Genomic DNA, 15,375 nt, shown 5'->3' on the forward strand with positions numbered 1-15,375 from the left:
TAGTTTGCATTCACCTTTGTTTTGTTTTGCCTGCTGTTTGAAGAGGAAGAGACTCAGGTTCTCATTGGATTTTCTTTCTGATTTTCTAGTCAGCCTTCATCTCAGTTACCTGAGTTCAAAAGTAAAACCTGGGGCTGGAGAGGTAGGTTAGCGGTTAAGGCACTTGCCTGCAAAGCTTAAGGACCAAGGTTCAATTTCCCAGTACCCATGTAAGCCAGATGCACAAGCTGGCACATGCATCAGGAGTTTGTTCACAGCGGCTGGAGTCCTTTTCTTTCTCTCTGTCTCTCTCTCTCTATCAAATAAATAAATAAAATAAAGCAATGGCCACCCTGAGCCAATGCTGAAGGTAACGGAAACTCATGTGAGGGGATCTTGGATGATGTGTATACTGATTGCAGAGCCGATGCTCCTCAAAGCTAACCCAGTCAGCTCCTTTGTTATTAGCCAGATGTAGCATATTGTCTGTAGGTATCACACATCCTGGGTTCTGCTGTCATGGCTCAAAGATGCCCAAGCCATTGGTCACCTAGCTCTCTATGTCACGTAAGCAAATCTTCCCCTGGTGCCTTCTTCACCACACACCCACACATCAGAGAATTCCACTTTTTCTCTTTCTTTGGAGCTATACTGAGGACAAAGTACACCTCAGAATAGGGATGTTTGGAACTTGGACATTATGTTTTCACAAGCCACACAAACCACAAGAGGCAGGTTGATGATCTCTTGAATGTATTCTGAAACAACCCAGACTGAAGTGGCAGGTAGTAGAAAATCTACAAACTAACTGTTGCAAGAAACTTCTCTGGTGGGAGCAGAGTCCTGGACTTTGGAGCTTTGCTCAGCATAGGAAGTACCTGGCAATATTCCATTTTGGTCAGCATGACCCTGAGTTCTGAATGAGGTAACTCATTGAATAGGCTGGTGTTCACTGTGTGTCTTGTGATCTTATCAAAGCTGAAAAGGCCTGTGTCTCTGGTCCTTTTTTCTTCCAACTTTGTTCTTCCTACCCCATAAACTAGAATTAAATATTGTTTAGGATAATGGAGACGTTACCTCTTTTAAATAACCATGGGCTAAAATTTAAAGTGAATGCAAGAAAAATGAAAGTTGAGTGTCTTAAAATTTCTTAGATTTAGGGCTGGAGAGATGGCTTAGCGATTAAGCGCTTGCCTGTGAAGCCTAAGGACCCCGGTTCGAGGCTCGGTTCCCCAGGTCCCACGTTAGCCAGATGCACAAGGGGGCGCACGCGTCTGGAGTTCGTTTGCAGAGGCTGGAAGCCCTGGCGCGCCCATTCTCTCTCTCTCCCTCTATCTGTCTTTCTCTCTGTGTCTGTCGCTCTCAAATAAATAAATAAATAAAATGTTTAAAAAAAAATAAAAAATAAATAAAAAAAAAATTTCTTAGATTTAGTAAATAGACATGATGATTGAAAACTGATTCTCAGATCAAGAACACCCCCAATTATAAATAAATGAATTAAGAAAATGCAAAATATGGCAGTGAATAAAAGATAAAAAATACTTGTTTTTTTAAAAAAGAAAAAAAGAATAAGTAGATTGGAAGCAATGATGAAAAGTATGATAGGAGAAAATTGTGGGAAATACTCTGATCTCTCATGTTCTCATTATGTTGTACCTGAGCTTTAGCTCAAGGCCTTTGAAGCTGGGGCTTTTTTTAAAAAAAAATTTGTTTATTTTTACTTATTTATTTGAGAGATACAGAGAGAGAAAGAGGCAGATAGAGAGAGAGAGAGAGAGAGAGAGAGAGAGAGAGAGAGAGAGAGGGAGAGAGAATACACCAGGGCCTCTAGCCACTGCAAACAAACTCCAGCCGTTCTGGGGAATCAAACCGGGTCCTTAGGCTTCATAGGCAAGCATTTAACTGCTAAGCTATCTCTCCAGCCCTGTTGTACCTGAGCTTTAACTCCTCATGAGTCCTGACTCCTCATGTTTTCTCTCAGTGTATCACTTGTATGGTGGGTAATCTTGGTTGTCAACATAAATGGATTGAGAGATACAAAGTATATTCTTAAAACACATGCCTGGGTGTGTCATTGAGGGTGTTTCTAGAGAAGATTATAATGTGGTCATTGAACTGAGTTTGGAAGACTTGTTCTGAATGTGGGTGGGGGTCTTCTTTCACAAAAATGAAAGAAGAAGGAAGGTCCTGTACAGACAGGTTCCACTCTTCCTCAGTGGTGTGTTCCTGGCTGCCAATGCCCATGGACGTCAGATACCAGGTTGGTCTTTGATATGAACCTAGACCAATGATTTTCTAGTGGGCTTCCATGCCTGTTACTCTGAACCCTGGTTCCTCTTGCACTGTGCTACTTGTTTCCCCAGCACTTTAGTTTACAGATGGTAATTATGGCACTCTTCATCCTCTGATCATTTAAGCCAGACTAATAAATTCCTTCTTATAAATATGCATATAATCCATGAGGGAGGTAATGGGGAGAGAGGGGCAGGGGAGTAAAAGGAGGGATGGGTATCAACAAAAGCATATTGTATTTGAAAATGCCATAAATTTAAAACATGCTGAAGAAATAAAAGGGAGGTCATAGCTCTGCTGACACCTTGATCTTTAGCCTAGTAGGACCTATGTTGAACCTTGGACCTCTAGGACTATAAAATAATAATCTGTGTTGTTTTAAGTGTGTGTGTGTGTGTGTGTGTGTGTGTGTGTGTGTGTGTGTGTGTTTTCTGCGTTTGGAAACAGTCTAAGGTGTTTGAGAACTTAGAAAAGAGGGAGACAGAGGGAATATGAGTCTAGGGGACTAATAGTTGCCTCTTCTTGGCTCAACATTTTACTCCAGCAAGATGGCTGACTTTCTTCTAAAGATTATATCTGGTGACCAGACACCATTCATAAAACAGAGTGATTTAATAACAAATGGAAATGCTCTGAGCTTTCAGTGACCAAAATTGCTTCTGTGCTGTGGGAGTGATTTTCTAATCACTTTATACATTTAAAAAAACTTTTGGGCTGGAGAGATGGCTTAGTGGTTAAGCACTTGCCTGTGAAGCCTAAGGACCCCGGTTCGAGGCTCGGTTCCCCAGGTCCCACGTTAGCCAGATGCACAAGGGGGCGCACGCGTCTGGAGTTCGTTTGCAGAGGCTGGAAGCCCTGGCGCGCCCATTCTCTCTCTCTCCCTCTATCTGTCTTTCTCTCTGTGTCGTGTCTGTTGCTCTCAAATAAATAAATAAATAAAAATATTTAAAAAAAAAAAAAAAAAAAAAAAAAACTTTTGTGTCTTTTGCCTGGTATTTCTGGACATTGTTTGAAGAGTTTAAGATTTTTAAGGGTTTAAGGTTCAGATTTTTTTTTTTTTTTTTTGAGGTAGGGTCTTACTCTGGCCCAAGCTGACCTGGAATTCACTATGGAGTCTCAGGGTGGCCTCGAACTCACGGTGATCCTCCTACCCCTGCCTCCCGAGTGCTAGGATTAAAGGCATGCGCCACCATGCCTGGCTAAGGTTCAGATTTTGTTTTGGGGAAGGACTGGTTTTACTTTCTGATTTCTAGACAGGGTTGATGGGTGGTCTGCAGACAAGTTAACAGATGTTGCTTCAGTGTGTGGCTGAAGCCAGTAAAAACACATGGTCTCTAATCTCAGATGAGCCTATCACAATACACTTTAATCTTTCTATTTGCTTCTGGATAACATCTTGTCAGACATATGTGTCATATGAATTTTATACCATAATACATTATATTTACCATTCCTTACAACAGCCATTCAAACACTGGCTATTCCAATAATTAAAAAAATCTCTGCTTAATAAAGTATCCAATGAAAATAAATGACTGTGTAGCCCAGGCTTGCTTCCAACTCACAGTGATCCTTCTGTCCCAACCTCCTAAATGCTGGGATTACAGATGTGAGCCACCAAGCTCAGTGGTTTTTCTTTGTAAGAAAAAATAATGTAGCTTGGGCCGGAGAGATGGCTTAGTGGTTAAGTGCTTGCCTGTGAAGCCTAAGGATCCTGGTTTGAGGCTCAATTCCCCAGGACTGACATTAGCCAGATGCACAAGGGGGCATATGCTCTGGAGTTCATTTTCAGTGGCTGGAGGCCCTGGCACGCCCATTCTTTCTTTCTCTCTATCTGCCTCTTTCTTTTTCTCTGTCTGTCACAAATGTAGCTATTAGTGATGCATTTTTAAAGTTTATAACATATAAACTTTTGCAGACTAGTAAAAGTGTCTCAGAAGACAAGGTAGATAAGGGTCAGAATTAGCAGTTTGCATAAGAAAAAGGTAAAATTGGCCAATAACAAAACCACTTTAAAATTATAGCAAACAAATGTAGAATAGCTGGGCATGGTGGCTCACATCAGTAATCTCAGGACTCAGGAGGCTGATGTAGAAAGATCTCAGTGAGCTCAAGATCAGCCTGAACTGGACAGTGAGTTCCAGGTCATCCTGGGCTGGAGTGAGACACCACCTAAAAAAGGAGAGAGTGTGGGAGACAAGAAGTAGTGATGCAATTACAAATTGTCATAAACTCTCTAGGGAATAATTTTGCAATATTGTTTAAAAGCCTCCAAGTGAATATATTACTTAGTCAGAAACCCCACTACTAGGGAATTCCTCCTGTGGGAATAAATAGTGATGTAGGTAGAATTACTGCTATGAGGACAATGAACCTTAAAATTATTTATGTAGTGCAAAATGAGAAAAATAGTAAATATTAATTACAACAGGAAGATACCAATGATGTGCTAGTGAATAAAGAGCATATGAAATATAATCCCATTAGCTTTTCAAAATCGATTTACTTATTTATTTGTATGTGTGTGTATACACGTGTAGGCATGTGTGCATGCCAGGGTCTCTTGTACTGCAAACAAATGCCTATCTAGCTTACATGGATGGCTGGGGAATTTACCTAGGGCTGTCAGGCTTTACAAGAAAGACATTTTATTAATCTGTAAAAGTTTATATGTTATAAACTTTAAAAAATTCTTCACTAATAAATACATTTTTTCTTAGAAAGAAAAAGACTACTGAGCAAGGTGACTCACATCTGTAATCTCAGCACTTGGGAGGTTGGGGCAGGGGGATCACTGTGAGTTGTAAGCCAGCCTGGGCTACGCAGTCATTTATTTTCACTGGATAGTTTATTAATTACTTTTAACCCTTGAGTCATTTCACCAATCCCAGATAGGTGGTTTTTCTTGTTTTGATTTTTCGAGGTAGGGTTTCACTCTAATCCAGGCTGACGTGGAATTCACTCTGTAACCTCAGGGTGGCCTGAAACTGATGGCAGTCCTCCTACCTCTGACTCCCGAGTGTGGGGATTAAAGGCGTGCATCACAATGCTCAGCCTAGATATGTGTTTTTATACATAATTATAACTGTAATTTATACATGGGCACTAGGGTGGTATGAATATGTGTCTGGATATTTTTCATTTTCTTTGGCTTTGCTATATTTTTAAGTTTTGTAATTTTTGGAATTACTATGTGATAAGTAACATTATTGAATCAAGATATTAATTTTAACTTGTATCATACATACACTGGAAAATTGCCATTGTGTTATCTTTTTGACTTCAAAGTTACTTAAGTGTCCTGAAAATAACCACTTCTCTAGCCTTGCAAAATTCAGCTGGGCCTAGAATGGAATATTCCTTTGTGTACCTAGTGAATCTTCTTCACTAATCACATCTAACTGGCCAAGGTCAGTCCACTCACCTCTTGCAGCCCCTCACTTGTGTTCCAGCTTTGTTCCCATGTGTGGATTGGTTCAGCCTTCTTCTTCTTTTTTTTTTTTAAATTAATTAATTTATTTATTTGAGAGCGACAGACACAGAGAGAAAGACAGATAGAGGGAGAGAGAGAGAATGGGCGCGCCAGGGCTTCCAGCCTCTGCAAACGAACTCCAGACGCGTGCGCCCCCTTGTGCATCTGGCTAACGTGGGACCTGGGGAACCGAGCCTCGAACCGGGGTCCTTAGGCTTCACAGGCAAGCGCTTAACCGCTAAGCCATCTCTCCAGCCCCAGCCTTCTTTTGCCTGCATTGTCATAGTAGCTTTGTCTATCAGCTTCCTGCTGCCAGTCTTGCTCCTTCACTTATATCTGGCAGCAAATGATCTCCCTAAAACTCAGGTGTGATGATGCAGTTCTTTCTCCTTTTCAGAGTCCCTCAATGCATCATTATCTCTGGGGTAAAATGTATACTTTACCTGTTACTGCTATTCTTAACTACAGCTAGTTGGACACCTTAACATGGCATCACACAGACTATTTTGCACGTCCATGTTTCCATCACATGTGTTTTTTTTCCTCCTAGCTCAGCACTTGGGTTGAGGGAGTTAACATTTCCTGTTTTAACTCTTTGCTGGTCATGTACTGGATCCTGAATATAAGACTCTTGAGAATAATAACCTTATTAATAGTAGGGTTATTAGAATAAATGGAATGATTACTTGATTTAATTCAATGATTCAAATATTTAGCGTGTTTGGCTCACTCTCCATTCTCTTGGGGTTTTCTTTAAAAGTTACCTTCTTGGTAAGTTTCTGCTGTTCACTCTGTCTTCATTCTGCACTTAACACACACTGGGTACTTGATGACCTTCTTCTTAGCACCTTGTCATTATTTAATACATTATGTGTTTTACTTGCTTATTATGTATCCCCCATACTAGTAGATGGATTCCAAGGAACAGAAGAGATTTGTGTTTATTAACTGCCATACATCCTTAGCATTTGGAATACTGTGTGGAAGTTATCAGATGCTCAGTCCATCAAAGGATGAATCTACAAAGCTCAATAAGCAAATAATATAAAAAGACATACAGCAAGAAGCTTACTCCTCTCCATCTCCAAGTGTAAGCTGTCTATGTATTCTTCCAGAAGTGTGTGTCTGTGTGTGTGTGTGTGTGTGTGTGTGTATGTATGTGTGTGTGTTACTAGGAAGTGAACCTAGAGCTTGCATATATTAAGTATGCACTCTACCACTGAACTATATCCCAAGCCTACTTCCAAAATTCATTAGGTCCATATATGAAAACAGGATTACATGCTCTTTCCTGATTTTGTGCACAGGTAGTGGATCAACCATATTATTTTGCAGTTTACGTTTTTTCTCCTACTTAAAAAATATTTTATTTATTTATTTGAGAGACAGTTAAAGAGGGAGGGAGGGAGGGAAAGATAGAGAGAGAGAGAGAGAGAGAGAGAGAGAGAGAGAGAAAGGAGAATGGGCAAACCAGGGCTTCTAGCCACTGCAAATACAACTCCAGATGTATATACCACCTTGTGCATCTGGTTTATGTAGGTACTATAGAATTGAACCTGGGTTCTTAGGCTTCACAGGCAAGCACTTAAATCCCTAAGTCATCTATCCAGCCCTCGCCTGCTGATTTAAGTGGTTTATTTATTTTTATTAGAGAGAATTAGAATGAGAGAGAGAGAGAGAGAGAATATGGGCACTCCAGGGCCTTCTGCCACAGCAAATGAACTCCAGAAGCATGCCCCATTTTGTGCATCTGGCTTTCTGTAAGTACTGGAGAATAGAACCGAGACTGTCAGGCTTTGCAAACATGTACCTTTAGCCACTGAGTAATCTCTCCAGCCTCAACATTTTTTTTTTCTCTAAGCAATACATCCTGGAGATAGTGTATGTCAGAGTACAGGTATAGGTTAGTACACAGAGACCTTCTTTTTTCTTAAAAATTACTGTTCCATTCACAGACGGACCATCCATTATATAACCAGCCCTCTGCTTATGGCCAACAGGAATGGTTCAAATCCTTTCAACCAGAGCTGCAATAAATAACTATAATATACATGTTCAAATAAAATTGCAGAATACATTTCTGCAGGTAGAACCACTGGATGACAATATGTTTATATAGTTAGGAAAAATATCACCAAATTGCCATTTAATGAGTTATACCAATTTACTCTTTCAAAGATGTATGAAAAGCCCCTACAGCAATATTTTCTTTTTTTGTTGTTGAGTTTTGACAATTTGATAGATGAAAACTGATGTGTGTCATTTATTTCCTGTTTCTGTAGGTCAGTGGTCAGCAACATTTTTCTATAAAGCACCAGAGAGTAAATATTTTCAGCTTTGTTTTCTAGTCTGTATTCTACTAAATTATTTCCACTGCAGCCCAACAGCAGACATAGGCAACACTTATAGGAAGAGACACGGTGGTCTTTCCTGATGTTGTTTGTAAACCGCAGAGCACCAGTCCCTGTTTTAGAGATGCATTGATGAGCTCTCCTGCGGCCTGCTCAGTTCTTGTGCATTTTCTTTATTGTTGGTCATTTTCTTAATGGTCTTTCTGGGTACTATTCATATATTAGCTCTTTGTCTCTGTTAATATTATAAATATTTTCCATTTGTATTTATAATAACTTTTGAAAAATTGTTTATTTTTATTTATTTATTTGAGAGTGACAGACAGAGAGAAAGAGGCAGAAAGAGAGAGAGAGAGAGAGAGAGAGAGAGAGAGAGAGGGAGGGAGGGAGGGGGAGAGGGAGGAGAGTGGGCGCGCCAGGGCTTCCAGCCACTGCAAACAAACTCCAGACATGTGTGCCACCTTGTGCATCTGGCTAACGTGGGTCCTGGGGAATCAAGCCTCGAACCGGGGTCCTTAGGCTTCACAGGCAAGCGCTTAACCGCTAAGCCATCTCTCCAGCCCTATAATAATAACTTTTTTAGTGAAGACATTTTGGACCATCATGTTCACATACATATATACACATTCTTTTTGTTGTCATTGTTATTGTTTTGAGATAGGGTGTCATGTTCTCAAGGCTGGCCTTGAACTCTGGATCTCCCAGCCTTCATCTCGCAAGTGCTAGGATTACTGGCATGCTCCACCACACCTGGCTTACGTTTTTCATTTAACTAAAAAAATTGCAAGTGTTGCTGTGCTTGACTGTGTAGGTGGTGGTCAGAGTTTAAATAACCTTTTTTTTTTTGTGAAATTAATGTAAACCCTTAGCAGTAAAGTTATGTAGAGCTGATCACAAATTTGAACAGTTGAGGAAGTGTGTAGTGAATTGCTCTTTTCCAATGCATTAGTTGCACTGCCATGTTGTTCTGCCCAAGTTCAGGGGCAAACCAACCATCCATGGTTGACTGAAAGTATCAGTCAAAATAAATCTTTAAGTTGTTTTCATTAGGCACTTTGGTCATAGTGATGAGGTTAGGCAACCCACTTATATACATATATATCCACACATTCAAACATAGACACATGTATCAACATATAATTTAGTAACTGAACTTTTAGAAATTATATACTTATAATTTCATTTAAACATAATTTGTGATTTAATTTATTCATAAAATATGTGAGGAACATACTATGAACACACTGTTCTGGCAGCCATGAGAACCAAAATGACTCATATGAATTGAACCCTTAAATTTCTCACTGTCAACTAGAAAAGGGGATTTATGTAACTAATTATAATACAACTATACACAGGGTTTCCTAGATTGGAGGGGCTGATTAATCACATTCTTCTAAACTCAGGGACCCATGAAAGCATTAGATTGAATAGTCTTTTGCAGAGGTAAAGAGAAGTAAAAAATGATGGAGTCTTCTCCCTGCCACTCTTCAGCCTCAGGGAAGATGGAGAACCCAGCTCTTTCCCAGTTCAGGGTAGAAAGATGAGCAATGGGGAAGGATGGAAACTTCCTCATCAGATTCTTGCTACCTAGGAGTGGGGAGGAGAGGTGAAACCAAGAAGCACACAGCAGAGCTGGCCTCATGTGGGACAGATTCTCAAGTACTCCAAGTCAGGGATAGAAGAAAGAAGAGACTCTTCCTCCACATTCCAAAGAAGACAGAGTATTAGTGGGAGACTTTCCTTTCCTATGAGGTGGGGCAGAATCTCACCAAGAGGTATCTGTATATTTTAAGAGCTTGGTGAAGGCATTGTACTAAGAACTCTCTAAATCCATCTAAATCTCTTAATTCTCTTTAAAGTTCATTGAAAAAAAAGTAATCCCTTCCATTTAAAAGATTAGCAGCTGTGGGGCCGACAAGAAAGCCCAGTCAGAGAAAATGGTACCTTGGCTTGGAGAAGAGCTGACCTGGGCTGTGCCTTTCCCTGTAGAGCCTGGTGGGTATGATCTGCACTCCCAGTGTGCAAATGAATTCAGCCTCAGAACCTCTACATAAGGCTTCTTCCTGCCCATTCAAACAATGGCTCTGCAGGAAACAAGATAGAGCAATATGTTTATTTTTATTTATTAAGGGGAAGACAACCCACAATAGCCCCCACAGCCTGCTTCCTGGGTAATGAACAGCTGTCTGGGTCTGGTCAAGAGTAGGGTAGATCACTGGCCAAGAGGAAGTGACCAGAACAGGAAGTATTAGAGGAGAGTGAAAACAATCCCCACAGAGCTCTAGTTCTGCTATCTGCAGAGAAACAACTAGGAAGCATGATACAAATTATTTTGGCTATGAGGGTCGGCCCTAAGGTGCAACCAGTTCAGTACTTTATGAGTGCCAATGGACCACTTTCCCCTGTGTTGTTGATTATACTGGGATTCTCTTGCAATCTCTGTAAAAGCGGGTGTTTTCTGATCTGGGAGGCAGGATGGGGAAAGCTAGCTAAACTAGAATGAGAATAGCATTTTCCAAAGTTAGGTCTATGAGTTGGGTGTGATGGCATCTACTTGTAATCCCAGCACACAGGAGGCAGTAGGAGTAAGTGTTTCAGGCTATCCTGGGCTACATAGTGAAAGCCTGTCTCATACAACAAAACCACATTATAAATCGGGCCTGTGGAATATGTCAGGTGAGGACGGGATGTGAAAGTCAGAATTTTTTTTCTAGCATTAGTCTTAAGTATAGTTTTCTATCATGATGAAAATAAGGATATGTGCCACCTGAACCTCAACTTCTAAACATGGGAAATAGTGTTTGCTCACTGTCCTAAACTGTAGCCATGATTAAAGGTAGATGGCCAGGACAAAGGGATTTCCCCAGATCCTGGCAAAGTTTCAGTAAATGAGAGCCCTCTCTTGTCTATCTGCTTCTATCTATATCCTAACAATCATCTATATCTCCCCTCCTCTTCCTTTCCTCCTTCCTTCCTTCCTTCCTTCCTTCCTTCCTTCCTTCCTTCCTTCCTTCCTTCTTTCTCTTTCTCCTTACTTCAATCCTCCTTTCCTTACTTCCTCTCTCTCTCTCCTTCCTTCCCTTCTCCACTCCCTCCTTTTCTCCCAGTGGTGGCTTGAATATAAAATGTCCCCCACAGACTAATATGTTTGCAAACTTAATTCCCAGCTAATAGTGCTGTTTTGGAAGATTGGAACATTTAGGAGGGCCTTTCTGGAGGAAGTGTCACTGAGGGTAGACTTTAAGATTTTATATTCTGATCCTGCTTGCTTTTAACTGTCTCTCTACTTCTTCCCTGTTGGTGTGGTGATGTGATTCCAGCTTGCTCTTGTCATGTTTTCTTTTCCAGGATGGGCTTCCCTTCTAAAATCAAAGCCAAAAGTAAACTATTCCTTAAACTGCTTTTGTTGGATATTTCGTCCCAGCAATGGGCAAGCTAGCTAACTAGATTAACTATACTAGTGAGCCCTGTGTTCAAGTAATAGACGGTCTCGATAAATAAAGTACAGTGATCGAGGAAGACAGCTGATATCAACCTCTGACACATGTACTCACTCAAACATGTGCATCTGCACACATATAAACATGATTGTACAGCACACATACACACAGAAGTAGACACTGTGGACTGTGGGCAGTTTGGACAGAGTGCTTCTGTGGAAGAGTGTGGGACATGTTGGCAGGGAGAGAAAACTTTGTGAAAGAGTATCAGATATGTTGGCACGGGGAGGCTTTGTGGAAGAGTTTGGGATATATTGGAGGGAGATATGGCTTTATAGAAAAGTGTGAGATATGACAGAGAAGAGAGACTAGAACCAGATTTTTGAGGGTTTTGACATTCCTATTTTTCCTTTTATTGTTGCTGCTGATGTTGCTGCTGTTGTTGGTGGTGGGGTGTGTGTGTAAATATAATGAGTGTGGCATGTGTGCATATGTACATGCTATGCACATGCATATGAAGGCCAAAGAATTCTGAGTGTCCTACTCTACCAGTGTTCCAGTTTGTTTCTGTGAGGTGGATTCTCTTGTTGAGCCTGGAGCTGCCATTTTCTTTTAAATGTATAAACTTGATGACAAGTAGCTTTTATTCACTTCATGCTTTACAGCTTTATTTTCCTTTTCCATGCAATGGTTTATATTGACTATGATCTACTTAATGAAGAAAATAGTAGGCATAGTATAATTTTCAACCAACTATAGGTAATTATAGTTAATAACTTGTAGGAATATATTATTCAAAAGAGTAGGAAGTAGCTCTCTTTCTTCTTGGAAATTATTAAGGAACTTCAAAATGTTAAAAAATAAGTTCAAGACTATGTAATTTCAATCAGTATTATTTATGTTTCACAATTTTCCAGTTCTTTGAGTAGATTAATTTTGGCTGGATAGTCACAACTATAAAATCCTCAGATGTCTTGGAATAAGAAAAGTATCTAATTTAAATTTAAAGTATCCAAGATAGATACATTTCTAAAAATAAAAATGTCTTGTTGGTCTTTCCCATTATTGTTACAACCATCAGTATAAAACATAGACTTAGTCACTTGCATTTTATGGGGAGAAATCTTAAGAACAGAAGTTATTTTTTGAGTGACTATGTAGGAGTTATTATTTGGGGAGTTTGGAGAAGTAGGAATATATTGTATTTTCCCATTGTAATATTTATGGAGTGGGGTAAAATTCTGATGTGTAATTTCAAACTGTATTTTCAGGATTTTGAATTTGGGATATTGAGATTATTAAATTAGAGCTGATAAGGTACTTGGACATCAATTCATTTTTTTCAATTTTTTTTTATTAACAACTTCCATGATTATAAAAATTATCCCATGGTAATACCCTCCTTCCCCCCACTTTCCTCTTTGAAACTCCATTCTCCATCCTATTCCCTCCCCATCTCAATCAGTCTCTCTCTTATTTTGATGTTATGATCTTTTCCTTCTATTATGATAGTGTTGTGTAGGTAGTGTCAGGCACTGTGAAGTCATGGATATCCAGGCCATTTTGTGTCTGAAGGAACACATTGTCAGGAGTCCTACCCTTCCTTTGGCTCTTACATTCTTTCTGCCACCTCTTCTGCAATAGACCCTGAGCCTTGGAAGGTGTGATAGAGATAATGCAATACTGAGCACTCCGGTCACTTCTTTCCTGGAGCTGCCAGTTTTTAAAAAGTGTTTTATTTTATTCTTCTTTTATTAGTTATGGACATACTCAGTATGTAAACAGCACATGTTGGTATCATCTTTACCCTCATTCCTGCCCCTTCTCCAAAGGGATCCTCCTCATTGGGGATGACAGTTATCCTCATGGGGATTGTGGGTTATGCATTGTGGGGGGTAGCCATTATGGGGACAAGGCAATGTCTCCGTGTATAATGTCCCAATTTGTGGCTCTAACAATCTTCCCTCCTCCCCACCCTTCCACAAAATTTCCTGACCCATATTGGGTTTGTTTGAGGTCTATATCAATGACGGGCTCTTAGGAGCCTCTGTGTCTCTGGATCCGTTGGTAAGTGTTGTGTGTCCTCTGTGTCTCCTTCATCCTTGTGCTGATATCATGTTCACCAAGAAAGCAGCACTCTTGCTTATTTCCCCAATTCCTCTATGGTTTCAGCTGGGGCTTGGTGAAGTGTGATGGAACATTTCTCTCCTTAGGTCCTGCTTCCATCTGTAAAAGATAAGCATATTCTCCAACAGAGAGTGGAGTCAGCACAGGATAAGTGGGATAAGCTAAGCATTGTTAGAGAGACTTTAATGGGTGTGGGCCCTCTTATAGCCTAAGATTGGTGGGAACTTGATATTGGAGAGAAAACTCATTATCTGGATATGATTATGACTTGTTCCCAGTTCTAGATATGGGTTCCTTTTCACTGAGCAGATCTGTTAGCCAATCCAAAAGCAGTTGGTTACCCACCATGGCTGTGTACCACTGTTGCACTTATATGAGCATCACATCAGTTGTTGGTTTCTGAGTAGCTTAGACCTCAAGTTGCTCAGACAGATGTTTGCTACTTTCCCCCAGTAGCTCATGTAGCACCTTCTAGCACTAGTCAGGCTGTCTGGGGACTGGCTCAATTCCAAATTCCAGCCAGGTCTCTCCATGTTCCATACTGACAGCATATGATGTCTTAGGCAGTAGGGTCTTACCATTAACCTCTGTGTTCTGACAGAAGTCTGCCTTCTTTTGGGAAACTTTGCAGGTCTCTTTGATCAATAGCTCGTTATGGGTGTTAATCACATCCTGGTACTGGCAGTTATGGGCCAGTGCCAAGGGAAAAGAAAGAAGAGAAAGAAAGAAAATATACAAAAGAAAGAAAAAGAAAAACAGTAGGAAATTAAGATCAGTCTTCATCTCACCCTCTCCATGGCTCTTTGATTCAGGTGTTCTCTCTAAGGTCCTGATGAGGGTTCAAATTTGTCTTCCAGGATATTGGGTTTTATGGTACCAGTTCTATTTGGGTTCAGTTTTGTGTGTCCCCCCCCCCCCAATCACCATCTCCTCAATCCCTACCCTCTCTATTGTCTGGTCCTTGAGATGCCTATAATGTATGTCAGCATCTTGGGCAGATCCAGGTTAGGAGCCACAGATGAGTGAGACAATTCAATAATTGTCTTTCTGTGATTGGGTGAGTTTGCTGAAAATGATCTGTTTCAAGTTCAACCATTTTTCTACAAATTTCACTGTGTCATTTTTTTTTTTAACTGCCGAGTAGAATTCCATCATGTAGATAAAACATCTTAATTATCCATTTGTCCAATGGTGAGCACCTGGGTTGATTCCAGTTCTTAGCTATAATGAATTCAGCAGCTATGAATATGGTTGAGAAAATATCTCTGAACTGAGGCATGGAGCTTTTAGGGTAAATGCCCAGTCAGGGAATAACTGGGTCTGTTGATAACTCTATAGTCAACCATCTTAGGAGTCTTCATATTGTTTTCCATAGTGGTCGTACCATCTTACATTCCTGCCAACAATGAAAGAGTGTTCCTATTTCTCCACATCCTTGCCAATATTTGTTTTCATTTGATTTTTTAATGTTTGCTATCCTTACTGAGGTAAGGTAGAGTCTCATAGTTCTTTTTATTTGCATTTCCATGATGGCTAGGGATGCTGAACATTTTTTAGTGTGTGTGTTTGGCAGTTTGATTATAATATGGTGAGGAGAGGTTCTTTCCAGGTTTTGTCTGGCTGGGGTTCTAAAGGCTTCCTGTATCTGTATTGGCACCTCTTTCCCAATTTTGGGGAAATTTTCTTCTATGATTTTGTTGAAGACACC

General features: G+C 40.2%; 1 protein-coding gene across 4 annotated transcripts in view; it reads left to right on the forward strand.

Moving 5' to 3' along the window:
• Eva1a (eva-1 homolog A, regulator of programmed cell death) overlaps positions 1 to 15,375 on the forward strand; it is a 75,093-nt gene that overhangs the window by 48,790 nt on the left and 10,928 nt on the right. The window lies entirely within an intron of this gene.

This window comes from Jaculus jaculus, chromosome 6, assembly GCF_020740685.1.
Source record: "Jaculus jaculus isolate mJacJac1 chromosome 6, mJacJac1.mat.Y.cur, whole genome shotgun sequence".
Taxonomy (NCBI): Eukaryota; Metazoa; Chordata; class Mammalia; order Rodentia; family Dipodidae; genus Jaculus; species Jaculus jaculus.